The sequence below is a fragment of the Rhinoderma darwinii genome, unplaced genomic scaffold (assembly GCF_050947455.1).
Source record: "Rhinoderma darwinii isolate aRhiDar2 unplaced genomic scaffold, aRhiDar2.hap1 Scaffold_4475, whole genome shotgun sequence".
Taxonomy (NCBI): domain Eukaryota; kingdom Metazoa; phylum Chordata; class Amphibia; order Anura; family Rhinodermatidae; genus Rhinoderma; species Rhinoderma darwinii.
In genome coordinates, this window is record NW_027463918.1 from 75,578 (window position 1) to 91,056 (window position 15,479).

Sequence of the window (15,479 nt, forward strand, 5' to 3'; positions counted from 1 at the left end):
TGCAAGGATGGAGGTTGTAGGAGCAAGGAGAAGTTGTCTGTAAAGTTGGTGGATGCCTATTTTCCATTTTGCAGTCCCTTGTCTCCCTCTTGTGGCCTCCTGGAGGCAAATAAATGTGCAAAAAAAAGACAGCCTGGCGGCCGGCTGTTGCAGTGTTGCCCTCTCAGGCAACACTGAGTGACTGACTGAGCCTCACCGTCTTATATAAAGTTCAGACGGAACTTTGCACGTGTCATAGTGGAGCCCTCAGGATTCCAGAGCCAGCTTTCTGACATCATAATGGGGCCTCAGAGATAAAAGCCTGGGCCCAGGCAGTGTTGGTCAGTGCTGCTCAGCAGGCAGCACTGGACTGGATTAAAGCTAATACAAGTTGTGAAGGAACAAGGGGTGGCTGTGGGCATGCACTTACTGCTGCTGCTGCTGCTGCTGCTGCTGCCAGTATTTGCACGGCAGGAGGGCATTTGGGCGTTGCCAAGAAGGCGTTTTTATGTCGATTCCTCCTCTTTCAGCACTGCATTGTGGTGCAAGCAAAAGAAGCAAATCCTGTGTAGCTTCCTCTCCGGCCTTTATTCACCTCCCGCTTAGTAGCTGTAAATGTGTGTGAGCCTGCAGGGCCCCATGGAATTGCCTAGGAGTAGGCTGAATCGCTGCAAGGGGTGAACAGCAGTATTAGGCAGGCTCGGTCAACGCCAGGCCCATTCGGGTTATCGCTTCTCGGCCTTTTGGCTAAGATCAAGTGTAGTATCTGTTCTTATCAGTTTAATATCTGATACGTCCCCTATCTGGGGACCATATATTAAATGGATTTTTAGAACAGGGAGATGGAAATAGAGCTTGCTCTGTCCACTCCACGCATTGACCTGGTATTGCAGTATTTCCAGGACCGGTGCACCCTTCCCTTATGTGTTTACTAAAATCAGATTCCAAAAGTGCTATTTGTGTTTGCTATTGTTTTTGTCTTTCTGATGGGATCTCCCCTTTTAATCCCATTATTTCAACACCTGTTGGACAATGCATGAGTGATAATGAGCTCATTGATTAAATGCAATTAATGAATAGATTGCCACCTCTTGTTGTGTGTCGTCTGTGTTTCTGTGTTTCCGGCATTTCACATTGGAACAGCTCATTCACCTTCCTTGTCTTCTCTCCGCCCTCCCTTTTAGGTAAGTTAAAGAGCTGCACCTGAGCCAGCCACTGATTGATTGATTGATTGATTGATTGATTGATTGATTGATGCAGCACCACAGTCAAATAGTGGAGTGGAGTAGGGGAACAGCAAACAGCCAATAAAGCAGCCCGCCCGCTCGCCTGCCCGCCACAATGGACCTACCTGTGTACACTAGATGGATGTGATGGAATGTACTGTCGTCCCTACATTTCAAGAAGAAGTAAGAATTGCAGTTGCAACAAAGCCTTGCTTGCCTACAAAGAGAGCAGCAATTTGGATTTGTTACTATGTTACCTAGAAGAATAACAAACTGTGCAAGGATGGAGGTTGTAGGAGCAAGGAGAAGTTGTCTGTAAAGTTGGTGGATGCCTATTTTCCATTTTGCAGTCCCTTGTCTCCCTCTTGTGGCCTCCTGGAGGCAAATAAATGTGCAAAAAAAAGACAGCCTGGCGGCCGGCTGTTGCAGTGTTGCCCTCTCAGGCAACACTGAGTGACTGACTGAGCCTCACCGTCTTATATAAAGTTCAGACGGAACTTTGCACGTGTCATAGTGGAGCCCTCAGGATTCCAGAGCCAGCTTTCTGACATCATAATGGGGCCTCAGAGATAAAAGCCTGGGCCCAGGCAGTGTTGGTCAGTGCTGCTCAGCAGGCAGCACTGGACTGGATTAAAGCTAATACAAGTTGTGAAGGAACAAGGGGTGGCTGTGGGCATGCACTTACTGCTGCTGCTGCTGCTGCTGCTGCTGCTGCTGCTGCCAGTATTTGCACGGCAGGAGGGCATTTGGGCGTTGCCAAGAAGGCGTTTTTATGTCGATTCCTCCTCTTTCAGCACTGCATTGTGGTGCAAGCAAAAGAAGCAAATCCTGTGTAGCTTCCTCTCCGGCCTTTATTCACCTCCCGCTTAGTAGCTGTAAATGTGTGTGAGCCTGCAGGGCCCCATGGAATTGCCTAGGAGTAGGCTGAATCGCTGCAAGGGGTGAACAGCAGTATTAGGCAGGCTCGGTCAACGCCAGGCCCATTCGGGTTATCGCTTCTCGGCCTTTTGGCTAAGATCAAGTGTAGTATCTGTTCTTATCAGTTTAATATCTGATACGTCCCCTATCTGGGGACCATATATTAAATGGATTTTTAGAACAGGGAGATGGAAATAGAGCTTGCTCTGTCCACTCCACGCATTGACCTGGTATTGCAGTATTTCCAGGACCGGTGCACCCTTCCCTTATGTGTTTACTAAAATCAGATTCCAAAAGTGCTATTTGTGTTTGCTATTGTTTTTGTCTTTCTGATGGGATCTCCCCTTTTAATCCCATTATTTCAACACCTGTTGGACAATGCATGAGTGATAATGAGCTCATTGATTAAATGCAATTAATGAATAGATTGCCACCTCTTGTTGTGTGTCGTCTGTGTTTCTGTGTTTCCGGCATTTCACATTGGAACAGCTCATTCACCTTCCTTGTCTTCTCTCCGCCCTCCCTTTTAGGTAAGTTAAAGAGCTGCACCTGAGCCAGCCACTGATTGATTGATTGATTGATTGATTGATTGATTGATTGATTGATTGATGCAGCACCACAGTCAAATAGTGGAGTGGAGTAGGGGAACAGCAAACAGCCAATAAAGCAGCCCGCCCGCTCGCCTGCCCGCCACAATGGACCTACCTGTGTACACTAGATGGATGTGATGGAATGTACTGTCGTCCCTACATTTCAAGAAGAAGTAAGAATTGCAGTTGCAACAAAGCCTTGCTTGCCTACAAAGAGAGCAGCAATTTGGATTTGTTACTATGTTACCTAGAAGAATAACAAACTGTGCAAGGATGGAGGTTGTAGGAGCAAGGAGAAGTTGTCTGTAAAGTTGGTGGATGCCTATTTTCCATTTTGCAGTCCCTTGTCTCCCTCTTGTGGCCTCCTGGAGGCAAATAAATGTGCAAAAAAAAGACAGCCTGGCGGCCGGCTGTTGCAGTGTTGCCCTCTCAGGCAACACTGAGTGACTGACTGAGCCTCACCGTCTTATATAAAGTTCAGACGGAACTTTGCACGTGTCATAGTGGAGCTCTCAGGATTCCAGAGCCAGCTTTCTGACATCATAATGGGGCCTCAGAGATAAAAGCCTGGGCCCAGGCAGTGTTGGTCAGTGCTGCTCAGCAGGCAGCACTGGACTGGATTAAAGCTAATACAAGTTGTGAAGGAACAAGGGGTGGCTGTGGGCATGCACTTACTGCTGCTGCTGCTGCTGCTGCTGCTGCTGCCAGTATTTGCACGGCAGGAGGGCATTTGGGCGTTGCCAAGAAGGCGTTTTTATGTCGATTCCTCCTCTTTCAGCACTGCATTGTGGTGCAAGCAAAAGAAGCAAATCCTGTGTAGCTTCCTCTCCGGCCTTTATTCACCTCCCGCTTAGTAGCTGTAAATGTGTGTGAGCCTGCAGGGCCCCATGGAATTGCCTAGGAGTAGGCTGAATCGCTGCAAGGGGTGAACAGCAGTATTAGGCAGGCTCGGTCAACGCCAGGCCCATTCGGGTTATCGCTTCTCGGCCTTTTGGCTAAGATCAAGTGTAGTATCTGTTCTTATCAGTTTAATATCTGATACGTCCCCTATCTGGGGACCATATATTAAATGGATTTTTAGAACAGGGAGATGGAAATAGAGCTTGCTCTGTCCACTCCACGCATTGACCTGGTATTGCAGTATTTCCAGGACCGGTGCACCCTTCCCTTATGTGTTTACTAAAATCAGATTCCAAAAGTGCTATTTGTGTTTGCTATTGTTTTTGTCTTTCTGATGGGATCTCCCCTTTTAATCCCATTATTTCAACACCTGTTGGACAATGCATGAGTGATAATGAGCTCATTGATTAAATGCAATTAATGAATAGATTGCCACCTCTTGTTGTGTGTCGTCTGTGTTTCTGTGTTTCCGGCATTTCACATTGGAACAGCTCATTCACCTTCCTTGTCTTCTCTCCGCCCTCCCTTTTAGGTAAGTTAAAGAGCTGCACCTGAGCCAGCCACTGATTGATTGATTGATTGATTGATTGATTGATTGATTGATTGATTGATTGATTGATTGATGCAGCACCACAGTCAAATAGTGGAGTGGAGTAGGGGAACAGCAAACAGCCAATAAAGCAGCCCGCCCGCTCGCCTGCCCGCCACAATGGACCTACCTGTGTACACTAGATGGATGTGATGGAATGTACTGTCGTCCCTACATTTCAAGAAGAAGTAAGAATTGCAGTTGCAACAAAGCCTTGCTTGCCTACAAAGAGAGCAGCAATTTGGATTTGTTACTATGTTACCTAGAAGAATAACAAACTGTGCAAGGATGGAGGTTGTAGGAGCAAGGAGAAGTTGTCTGTAAAGTTGGTGGATGCCTATTTTCCATTTTGCAGTCCCTTGTCTCCCTCTTGTGGCCTCCTGGAGGCAAATAAATGTACAAAAAAAAGACAGCCTGGCGGCCGGCTGTTGCAGTGTTGCCCTCTCAGGCAACACTGAGTGACTGACTGAGCCTCACCGTCTTATATAAAGTTCAGACGGAACTTTGCACGTGTCATAGTGGAGCCCTCAGGATTCCAGAGCCAGCTTTCTGACATCATAATGGGGCCTCAGAGATAAAAGCCTGGGCCCAGGCAGTGTTGGTCAGTGCTGCTCAGCAGGCAGCACTGGACTGGATTAAAGCTAATACAAGTTGTGAAGGAACAAGGGGTGGCTGTGGGCATGCACTTACTGCTGCTGCTGCTGCTGCTGCTGCTGCTGCCAGTATTTGCACGGCAGGAGGGCATTTGGGCGTTGCCAAGAAGGCGTTTTTATGTCGATTCCTCCTCTTTCAGCACTGCATTGTGGTGCAAGCAAAAGAAGCAAATCCTGTGTAGCTTCCTCTCCGGCCTTTATTCACCTCCCGCTTAGTAGCTGTAAATGTGTGTGAGCCTGCAGGGCCCCATGGAATTGCCTAGGAGTAGGCTGAATCGCTGCAAGGGGTGAACAGCAGTATTAGGCAGGCTCGGTCAACGCCAGGCCCATTCGGGTTATCGCTTCTCGGCCTTTTGGCTAAGATCAAGTGTAGTATCTGTTCTTATCAGTTTAATATCTGATACGTCCCCTATCTGGGGACCATATATTAAATGGATTTTTAGAACAGGGAGATGGAAATAGAGCTTGCTCTGTCCACTCCACGCATTGACCTGGTATTGCAGTATTTCCAGGACCGGTGCACCCTTCCCTTATGTGTTTACTAAAATCAGATTCCAAAAGTGCTATTTGTGTTTGCTATTGTTTTTGTCTTTCTGATGGGATCTCCCCTTTTAATCCCATTATTTCAACACCTGTTGGACAATGCATGAGTGATAATGAGCTCATTGATTAAATGCAATTAATGAATAGATTGCCACCTCTTGTTGTGTGTCGTCTGTGTTTCTGTGTTTCCGGCATTTCACATTGGAACAGCTCATTCACCTTCCTTGTCTTCTCTCCGCCCTCCCTTTTAGGTAAGTTAAAGAGCTGCACCTGAGCCAGCCACTGATTGATTGATTGATTGATTGATTGATTGATTGATTGATTGATTGATTGATTGATTGATTGATTGATGCAGCACCACAGTCAAATAGTGGAGTGGAGTAGGGGAACAGCAAACAGCCAATAAAGCAGCCCGCCCGCTCGCCTGCCCGCCACAATGGACCTACCTGTGTACACTAGATGGATGTGATGGAATGTACTGTCGTCCCTACATTTCAAGAAGAAGTAAGAATTGCAGTTGCAACAAAGCCTTGCTTGCCTACAAAAAGAGCAGCAATTTGGATTTGTTACTATGTTACCTAGAAGAATAACAAACTGTGCAAGGATGGAGGTTGTAGGAGCAAGGAGAAGTTGTCTGTAAAGTTGGTGGATGCCTATTTTCCATTTTGCAGTCCCTTGTCTCCCTCTTGTGGCCTCCTGGAGGCAAATAAATGTGCAAAAAAAAGACAGCCTGGCGGCCGGCTGTTGCAGTGTTGCCCTCTCAGGCAACACTGAGTGACTGACTGAGCCTCACCGTCTTATATAAAGTTCAGACGGAACTTTGCACGTGTCATAGTGGAGCCCTCAGGATTCCAGAGCCAGCTTTCTGACATCATAATGGGGCCTCAGAGATAAAAGCCTGGGCCCAGGCAGTGTTGGTCAGTGCTGCTCAGCAGGCAGCACTGGACTGGATTAAAGCTAATACAAGTTGTGAAGGAACAAGGGGTGGCTGTGGGCATGCACTTACTGCTGCTGCTGCTGCTGCTGCTGCTGCCAGTATTTGCACGGCAGGAGGGCATTTGGGCGTTGCCAAGAAGGCGTTTTTATGTCGATTCCTCCTCTTTCAGCACTGCATTGTGGTGCAAGCAAAAGAAGCAAATCCTGTGTAGCTTCCTCTCCGGCCTTTATTCACCTCCCGCTTAGTAGCTGTAAATGTGTGTGAGCCTGCAGGGCCCCATGGAATTGCCTAGGAGTAGGCTGAATCGCTGCAAGGGGTGAACAGCAGTATTAGGCAGGCTCGGTCAACGCCAGGCCCATTCGGGTTATCGCTTCTCGGCCTTTTGGCTAAGATCAAGTGTAGTATCTGTTCTTATCAGTTTAATATCTGATACGTCCCCTATCTGGGGACCATATATTAAATGGATTTTTAGAACAGGGAGATGGAAATAGAGCTTGCTCTGTCCACTCCACGCATTGACCTGGTATTGCAGTATTTCCAGGACCGGTGCACCCTTCCCTTATGTGTTTACTAAAATCAGATTCCAAAAGTGCTATTTGTGTTTGCTATTGTTTTTGTCTTTCTGATGGGATCTCCCCTTTTAATCCCATTATTTCAACACCTGTTGGACAATGCATGAGTGATAATGAGCTCATTGATTAAATGCAATTAATGAATAGATTGCCACCTCTTGTTGTGTGTCGTCTGTGTTTCTGTGTTTCCGGCATTTCACATTGGAACAGCTCATTCACCTTCCTTGTCTTCTCTCCGCCCTCCCTTTTAGGTAAGTTAAAGAGCTGCACCTGAGCCAGCCACTGATTGATTGATTGATTGATTGATTGATTGATTGATTGATTGATTGATGCAGCACCACAGTCAAATAGTGGAGTGGAGTAGGGGAACAGCAAACAGCCAATAAAGCAGCCCGCCCGCTCGCCTGCCCGCCACAATGGACCTACCTGTGTACACTAGATGGATGTGATGGAATGTACTGTCGTCCCTACATTTCAAGAAGAAGTAAGAATTGCAGTTGCAACAAAGCCTTGCTTGCCTACAAAGAGAGCAGCAATTTGGATTTGTTACTATGTTACCTAGAAGAATAACAAACTGTGCAAGGATGGAGGTTGTAGGAGCAAGGAGAAGTTGTCTGTAAAGTTGGTGGATGCCTATTTTCCATTTTGCAGTCCCTTGTCTCCCTCTTGTGGCCTCCTGGAGGCAAATAAATGTGCAAAAAAAAGACAGCCTGGCGGCCGGCTGTTGCAGTGTTGCCCTCTCAGGCAACACTGAGTGACTGACTGAGCCTCACCGTCTTATATAAAGTTCAGACGGAACTTTGCACGTGTCATAGTGGAGCCCTCAGGATTCCAGAGCCAGCTTTCTGACATCATAATGGGGCCTCAGAGATAAAAGCCTGGGCCCAGGCAGTGTTGGTCAGTGCTGCTCAGCAGGCAGCACTGGACTGGATTAAAGCTAATACAAGTTGTGAAGGAACAAGGGGTGGCTGTGGGCATGCACTTACTGCTGCTGCTGCTGCTGCTGCTGCTGCTGCTGCTGCCAGTATTTGCACGGCAGGAGGGCATTTGGGCGTTGCCAAGAAGGCGTTTTTATGTTGATTCCTCCTCTTTCAGCACTGCATTGTGGTGCAAGCAAAAGAAGCAAATCCTGTGTAGCTTCCTCTCCGGCCTTTATTCACCTCCCGCTTAGTAGCTGTAAATGTGTGTGAGCCTGCAGGGCCCCATGGAATTGCCTAGGAGTAGGCTGAATCGCTGCAAGGGGTGAACAGCAGTATTAGGCAGGCTCGGTCAACGCCAGGCCCATTCGGGTTATCGCTTCTCGGCCTTTTGGCTAAGATCAAGTGTAGTATCTGTTCTTATCAGTTTAATATCTGATACGTCCCCTATCTGGGGACCATATATTAAATGGATTTTTAGAACAGGGAGATGGAAATAGAGCTTGCTCTGTCCACTCCACGCATTGACCTGGTATTGCAGTATTTCCAGGACCGGTGCACCCTTCCCTTATGTGTTTACTAAAATCAGATTCCAAAAGTGCTATTTGTGTTTGCTATTGTTTTTGTCTTTCTGATGGGATCTCCCCTTTTAATCCCATTATTTCAACACCTGTTGGACAATGCATGAGTGATAATGAGCTCATTGATTAAATGCAATTAATGAATAGATTGCCACCTCTTGTTGTGTGTCGTCTGTGTTTCTGTGTTTCCGGCATTTCACATTGGAACAGCTCATTCACCTTCCTTGTCTTCTCTCCGCCCTCCCTTTTAGGTAAGTTAAAGAGCTGCACCTGAGCCAGCCACTGATTGATTGATTGATTGATTGATTGATTGATTGATTGATTGATTGATTGATTGATTGATTGATGCAGCACCACAGTCAAATAGTGGAGTGGAGTAGGGGAACAGCAAACAGCCAATAAAGCAGCCCGCCCGCTCGCCTGCCCGCCACAATGGACCTACCTGTGTACACTAGATGGATGTGATGGAATGTACTGTCATCCCTACATTTCAAGAAGAAGTAAGAATTGCAGTTGCAACAAAGCCTTGCTTGCCTACAAAGAGAGCATCAATTTGGATTTGTTACTATGTTACCTAGAAGAATAACAAACTGTGCAAGGATGGAGGTTGTAGGAGCAAGGAGAAGTTGTCTGTAAAGTTGGTGGATGCCTATTTTCCATTTTGCAGTCCCTTGTCTCCCTCTTGTGGCCTCCTGGAGGCAAATAAATGTGCAAAAAAAAGACAGCCTGGTGGCCGGCTGTTGCAGTGTTGCCCTCTCAGGCAACACTGAGTGACTGACTGAGCCTCACCGTCTTATATAAAGTTCAGACGGAACTTTGCACGTGTCATAGTGGAGCCCTCAGGATTCCAGAGCCAGCTTTCTGACATCATAATGGGGCCTCAGAGATAAAAGCCTGGGCCCAGGCAGTGTTGGTCAGTGCTGCTCAGCAGGCAGCACTGGACTGGATTAAAGCTAATACAAGTTGTGAAGGAACAAGGGGTGGCTGTGGGCATGCACTTACTGCTGCTGCTGCTGCTGCTGCTGCTGCTGCCAGTATTTGCACGGCAGGAGGGCATTTGGGCGTTGCCAAGAAGGCGTTTTTATGTCGATTCCTCCTCTTTCAGCACTGCATTGTGGTGCAAGCAAAAGAAGCAAATCCTGTGTAGCTTCCTCTCCGGCCTTTATTCACCTCCCGCTTAGTAGCTGTAAATGTGTGTGAGCCTGCAGGGCCCCATGGAATTGCCTAGGAGTAGGCTGAATCGCTGCAAGGGGTGAACAGCAGTATTAGGCAGGCTCGGTCAACGCCAGGCCCATTCGGGTTATCGCTTCTCGGCCTTTTGGCTAAGATCAAGTGTAGTATCTGTTCTTATCAGTTTAATATCTGATACGTCCCCTATCTGGGGACCATATATTAAATGGATTTTTAGAACAGGGAGATGGAAATAGAGCTTGTTCTGTCCACTCCACGCATTGACCTGGTATTGCAGTATTTCCAGGACCGGTGCACCCTTCCCTTATGTGTTTACTAAAATCAGATTCCAAAAGTGCTATTTGTGTTTGCTATTGTTTTTGTCTTTCTGATGGGATCTCCCCTTTTAATCCCATTATTTCAACACCTGTTGGACAATGCATGAGTGATAATGAGCTCATTGATTAAATGCAATTAATGAATAGATTGCCACCTCTTGTTGTGTGTCGTCTGTGTTTCTGTGTTTCCGGCATTTCACATTGGAACAGCTCATTCACCTTCCTTGTCTTCTCTCCGCCCTCCCTTTTAGGTAAGTTAAAGAGCTGCACCTGAGCCAGCCACTGATTGATTGATTGATTGATTGATTGATTGATTGATTGATTGATTGATTGATTGATTGATTGATGCAGCACCACAGTCAAATAGTGGAGTGGAGTAGGGGAACAGCAAACAGCCAATAAAGCAGCCCGCCCGCTCGCCTGCCCGCCACAATGGACCTACCTGTGTACACTAGATGGATGTGATGGAATGTACTGTCGTCCCTACATTTCAAGAAGAAGTAAGAATTGCAGTTGCAACAAAGCCTTGCTTGCCTACAAAGAGAGCAGCAATTTGGATTTGTTACTATGTTACCTAGAAGAATAACAAACTGTGCAAGGATGGAGGTTGTAGGAGCAAGGAGAAGTTGTCTGTAAAGTTGGTGGATGCCTATTTTCCATTTTGCAGTCCCTTGTCTCCCTCTTGTGGCCTCCTGGAGGCAAATAAATGTGCAAAAAAAAGACAGCCTGGCGGCCGGCTGTTGCAGTGTTGCCCTCTCAGGCAACACTGAGTGACTGACTGAGCCTCACCGTCTTATATAAAGTTCAGACGGAACTTTGCACGTGTCATAGTGGAGCCCTCAGGATTCCAGAGCCAGCTTTCTGACATCATAATGGGGCCTCAGAGATAAAAGCCTGGGCCCAGGCAGTGTTGGTCAGTGCTGCTCAGCAGGCAGCACTGGACTGGATTAAAGCTAATACAAGTTGTGAAGGAACAAGGGGTGGCTGTGGGCATGCACTTACTGCTGCTGCTGCTGCTGCTGCTGCTGCTGCTGCCAGTATTTGCACGGCAGGAGGGCATTTGGGCGTTGCCAAGAAGGCGTTTTTATGTCGATTCCTCCTCTTTCAGCACTGCATTGTGGTGCAAGCAAAAGAAGCAAATCCTGTGTAGCTTCCTCTCCGGCCTTTATTCACCTCCCGCTTAGTAGCTGTAAATGTGTGTGAGCCTGCAGGGCCCCATGGAATTGCCTAGGAGTAGTCTGAATCGCTGCAAGGGGTGAACAGCAGTATTAGGCAGGCTCGGTCAACGCCAGGCCCATTCGGGTTATCGCTTCTCGGCCTTTTGGCTAAGATCAAGTGTAGTATCTGTTCTTATCAGTTTAATATCTGATACGTCCCCTATCTGGGGACCATATATTAAATGGATTTTTAGAACAGGGAGATGGAAATAGAGCTTGTTCTGTCCACTCCACGCATTGACCTGGTATTGCAGTATTTCCAGGACCGGTGCACCCTTCCCTTATGTGTTTACTAAAATCAGATTCCAAAAGTGCTATTTGTGTTTGCTATTGTTTTTGTCTTTCTGATGGGATCTCCCCTTTTAATCCCATTATTTCAACACCTGTTGGACAATGCATGAGTGATAATGAGCTCATTGATTAAATGCAATTAATGAATAGATTGCCACCTCTTGTTGTGTGTCGTCTGTGTTTCTGTGTTTCCGGCATTTCACATTGGAACAGCTCATTCACCTTCCTTGTCTTCTCTCCGCCCTCCCTTTTAGGTAAGTTAAAGAGCTGCACCTGAGCCAGCCACTGATTGATTGATTGATTGATTGATTGATTGATTGATTGATTGATTGATTGATTGATGCAGCACCACAGTCAAATAGTGGAGTGGAGTAGGGGAACAGCAAACAGCCAATAAAGCAGCCCGCCCGCTCGCCTGCCCGCCACAATGGACCTACCTGTGTACACTAGATGGATGTGATGGAATGTACTGTCGTCCCTACATTTCAAGAAGAAGTAAGAATTGCAGTTGCAACAAAGCCTTGCTTGCCTACAAAGAGAGCAGCAATTTGGATTTGTTACTATGTTACCTAGAAGAATAACAAACTGTGCAAGGATGGAGGTTGTAGGAGCAAGGAGAAGTTGTCTGTAAAGTTGGTGGATGCCTATTTTCCATTTTGCAGTCCCTTGTCTCCCTCTTGTGGCCTCCTGGAGGCAAATAAATGTGCAAAAAAAAGACAGCCTGGCGGCCGGCTGTTGCAGTGTTGCCCTCTCAGGCAACACTGAGTGACTGACTGAGCCTCACCGTCTTATATAAAGTTCAGACGGAACTTTGCACGTGTCATAGTGGAGCCCTCAGGATTCCAGAGCCAGCTTTCTGACATCATAATGGGGCCTCAGAGATAAAAGCCTGGGCCCAGGCAGTGTTGGTCAGTGCTGCTCAGCAGGCAGCACTGGACTGGATTAAAGCTAATACAAGTTGTGAAGGAACAAGGGGTGGCTGTGGGCATGCACTTACTGCTGCTGCTGCTGCTGCTGCTGCTGCTGCTGCCAGTATTTGCACGGCAGGAGGGCATTTGGGCGTTGCCAAGAAGGCGTTTTTATGTCGATTCCTCCTCTTTCAGCACTGCATTGTGGTGCAAGCAAAAGAAGCAAATCCTGTGTAGCTTCCTCTCCGGCCTTTATTCACCTCCCGCTTAGTAGCTGTAAATGTGTGTGAGCCTGCAGGGCCCCATGGAATTGCCTAGGAGTAGGCTGAATCGCTGCAAGGGGTGAACAGCAGTATTAGGCAGGCTCGGTCAACGCCAGGCCCATTCGGGTTATCGCTTCTCGGCCTTTTGGCTAAGATCAAGTGTAGTATCTGTTCTTATCAGTTTAATATCTGATACGTCCCCTATCTGGGGACCATATATTAAATGGATTTTTAGAACAGGGAGATGGAAATAGAGCTTGCTCTGTCCACTCCACGCATTGACCTGGTATTGCAGTATTTCCAGGACCGGTGCACCCTTCCCTTATGTGTTTACTAAAATCAGATTCCAAAAGTGCTATTTGTGTTTGCTATTGTTTTTGTCTTTCTGATGGGATCTCCCCTTTTAATCCCATTATTTCAACACCTGTTGGACAATGCATGAGTGATAATGAGCTCATTGATTAAATGCAATTAATGAATAGATTGCCACCTCTTGTTGTGTGTCGTCTGTGTTTCTGTGTTTCCGGCATTTCACATTGGAACAGCTCATTCACCTTCCTTGTCTTCTCTCCGCCCTCCCTTTTAGGTAAGTTAAAGAGCTGCACCTGAGCCAGCCACTGATTGATTGATTGATTGATTGATTGATTGATTGATTGATTGATTGATTGATTGATGCAGCACCACAGTCAAATAGTGGAGTGGAGTAGAGGAACAGCAAACAGCCAATAAAGCAGCCCGCCCGCTCGCCTGCCCGCCACAATGGACCTACCTGTGTACACTAGATGGATGTGATGGAATGTACTGTCGTCCCTACATTTCAAGAAGAAGTAAGAATTGCAGTTGCAACAAAGCCTTGCTTGCCTACAAAGAGAGCAGCAATTTGGATTTGTTACTATGTTACCTAGAAGAATAACAAACTGTGCAAGGATGGAGGTTGTAGGAGCAAGGAGAAGTTGTCTGTAAAGTTGGTGGATGCCTATTTTCCATTTTGCAGTCCCTTGTCTCCCTCTTGTGGCCTCCTGGAGGCAAATAAATGTGCAAAAAAAAGACAGCCTGGCGGCCGGCTGTTGCAGTGTTGCCCTCTCAGGCAACACTGAGTGACTGACTGAGCCTCACCGTCTTATATAAAGTTCAGACGGAACTTTGCACGTGTCATAGTGGAGCCCTCAGGATTCCAGAGCCAGCTTTCTGACATCATAATGGGGCCTCAGAGATAAAAGCCTGGGCCCAGGCAGTGTTGGTCAGTGCTGCTCAGCAGGCAGCACTGGACTGGATTAAAGCTAATACAAGTTGTGAAGGAACAAGGGGTGGCTGTGGGCATGCACTTACTGCTGCTGCTGCTGCTGCTGCTGCTGCTGCCAGTATTTGCACGGCAGGAGGGCATTTGGGCGTTGCCAAGAAGGCGTTTTTATGTCGATTCCTCCTCTTTCAGCACTGCATTGTGGTGCAAGCAAAAGAAGCAAATCCTGTGTAGCTTCCTCTCCGGCCTTTATTCACCTCCCGCTTAGTAGCTGTAAATGTGTGTGAGCCTGCAGGGCCCCATGGAATTGCCTAGGAGTAGGCTGAATCGCTGCAAGGGGTGAACAGCAGTATTAGGCAGGCTCGGTCAACGCCAGGCCCATTCGGGTTATCGCTTCTCGGCCTTTTGGCTAAGATCAAGTGTAGTATCTGTTCTTATCAGTTTAATATCTGATACGTCCCCTATCTGGGGACCATATATTAAATGGATTTTTAGAACAGGGAGATGGAAATAGAGCTTGTTCTGTCCACTCCACGCATTGACCTGGTATTGCAGTATTTCCAGGACCGGTGCACCCTTCCCTTATGTGTTTACTAAAATCAGATTCCAAAAGTGCTATTTGTGTTTGCTATTGTTTTTGTCTTTCTGATGGGATCTCCCCTTTTAATCCCATTATTTCAACACCTGTTGGACAATGCATGAGTGATAATGAGCTCATTGATTAAATGCAATTAATGAATAGATTGCCACCTCTTGTTGTGTGTCGTCTGTGTTTCTGTGTTTCCGGCATTTCACATTGGAACAGCTCATTCACCTTCCTTGTCTTCTCTCCGCCCTCCCTTTTAGGTAAGTTAAAGAGCTGCACCTGAGCCAGCCACTGATTGATTGATTGATTGATTGATTGATTGATTGATTGATTGATTGATTGATGCAGCACCACAGTCAAATAGTGGAGTGGAGTAGGGGAACAGCAAACAGCCAATAAAGCAGCCCGCCCGCTCGCCTGCCCGCCACAATGGACCTACCTGTGTACACTAGATGGATGTGATGGAATGTACTGTCGTCCCTACATTTCAAGAAGAAGTAAGAATTGCAGTTGCAACAAAGCCTTGCTTGCCTACAAAGAGAGCAGCAATTTGGATTTGTTACTATGTTACCTAGAAGAATAACAAACTGTGCAAGGATGGAGGTTGTAGGAGCAAGGAGAAGTTGTCTGTAAAGTTGGTGGATGCCTATTTTCCATTTTGCAGTCCCTTGTCTCCCTCTTGTGGCCTCCTGGAGGCAAATAAATGTGCAAAAAAAAGACAGCCTGGCGGCCGGCTGTTGCAGTGTTGCCCTCTCAGGCAACACTGAGTGACTGACTGAGCCTCACCGTCTTATATAAAGTTCAGACGGAACTTTGCACGTGTCATAGTGGAGCCCTCAGGATTCCAGAGCCAGCTTTCTGACATCATAATGGGGCCTCAGAGATAAAAGCCTGGGCCCAGGCAGTGTTGGTCAGTGCTGCTCAGCAGGCAGCACTGGACTGGACTGGATTACAGCTGATACAAGGTGTGAAGGAACAAGGGGTGGCTGTGGGCATGCACTTGCTGCCGCTGCCAGTGTTTATCTGCATGGCAGCAGGGCATTTGGGCGTTGCCAGGAAGG

The 15,479-nt window shown here is 47.1% G+C and overlaps 10 non-coding genes across 10 annotated transcripts; all 10 read left to right on the plus strand.

Moving 5' to 3' along the window:
• Positions 1-706: 706 nt before the first annotated feature.
• Positions 707-897, plus strand: LOC142716183 (U2 spliceosomal RNA). Its single transcript, XR_012871444.1, has one exon. It is a non-coding gene; the product is annotated as a U2 spliceosomal RNA (small nuclear RNA).
• Positions 898-2,196: 1,299 nt separating this feature from the next.
• LOC142716184 (U2 spliceosomal RNA) lies at positions 2,197-2,387 on the plus strand. The gene has a single exon (XR_012871445.1). It is a non-coding gene; the product is annotated as a U2 spliceosomal RNA (small nuclear RNA).
• A 1,301-nt stretch (positions 2,388-3,688) lies between these two features.
• On the plus strand, positions 3,689-3,879 carry LOC142716185 (U2 spliceosomal RNA). Its single transcript, XR_012871446.1, has one exon. It is a non-coding gene; the product is annotated as a U2 spliceosomal RNA (small nuclear RNA).
• Positions 3,880-5,192: 1,313 nt separating this feature from the next.
• Positions 5,193-5,383, plus strand: LOC142716186 (U2 spliceosomal RNA). The gene has a single exon (XR_012871447.1). It is a non-coding gene; the product is annotated as a U2 spliceosomal RNA (small nuclear RNA).
• A 1,318-nt stretch (positions 5,384-6,701) lies between these two features.
• On the plus strand, positions 6,702-6,892 carry LOC142716187 (U2 spliceosomal RNA). The gene has a single exon (XR_012871448.1). It is a non-coding gene; the product is annotated as a U2 spliceosomal RNA (small nuclear RNA).
• Positions 6,893-8,199: 1,307 nt separating this feature from the next.
• On the plus strand, positions 8,200-8,390 carry LOC142716188 (U2 spliceosomal RNA). The gene has a single exon (XR_012871449.1). It is a non-coding gene; the product is annotated as a U2 spliceosomal RNA (small nuclear RNA).
• Positions 8,391-9,707: 1,317 nt separating this feature from the next.
• Positions 9,708-9,898, plus strand: LOC142716193 (U2 spliceosomal RNA). The gene has a single exon (XR_012871454.1). It is a non-coding gene; the product is annotated as a U2 spliceosomal RNA (small nuclear RNA).
• Positions 9,899-11,218: 1,320 nt separating this feature from the next.
• On the plus strand, positions 11,219-11,409 carry LOC142716194 (U2 spliceosomal RNA). Its single transcript, XR_012871455.1, has one exon. It is a non-coding gene; the product is annotated as a U2 spliceosomal RNA (small nuclear RNA).
• A 1,312-nt stretch (positions 11,410-12,721) lies between these two features.
• On the plus strand, positions 12,722-12,912 carry LOC142716190 (U2 spliceosomal RNA). The gene has a single exon (XR_012871452.1). It is a non-coding gene; the product is annotated as a U2 spliceosomal RNA (small nuclear RNA).
• Positions 12,913-14,221: 1,309 nt separating this feature from the next.
• LOC142716195 (U2 spliceosomal RNA) lies at positions 14,222-14,412 on the plus strand. The gene has a single exon (XR_012871456.1). It is a non-coding gene; the product is annotated as a U2 spliceosomal RNA (small nuclear RNA).
• The last annotated feature ends 1,067 nt before the right edge of the window (positions 14,413-15,479 follow it).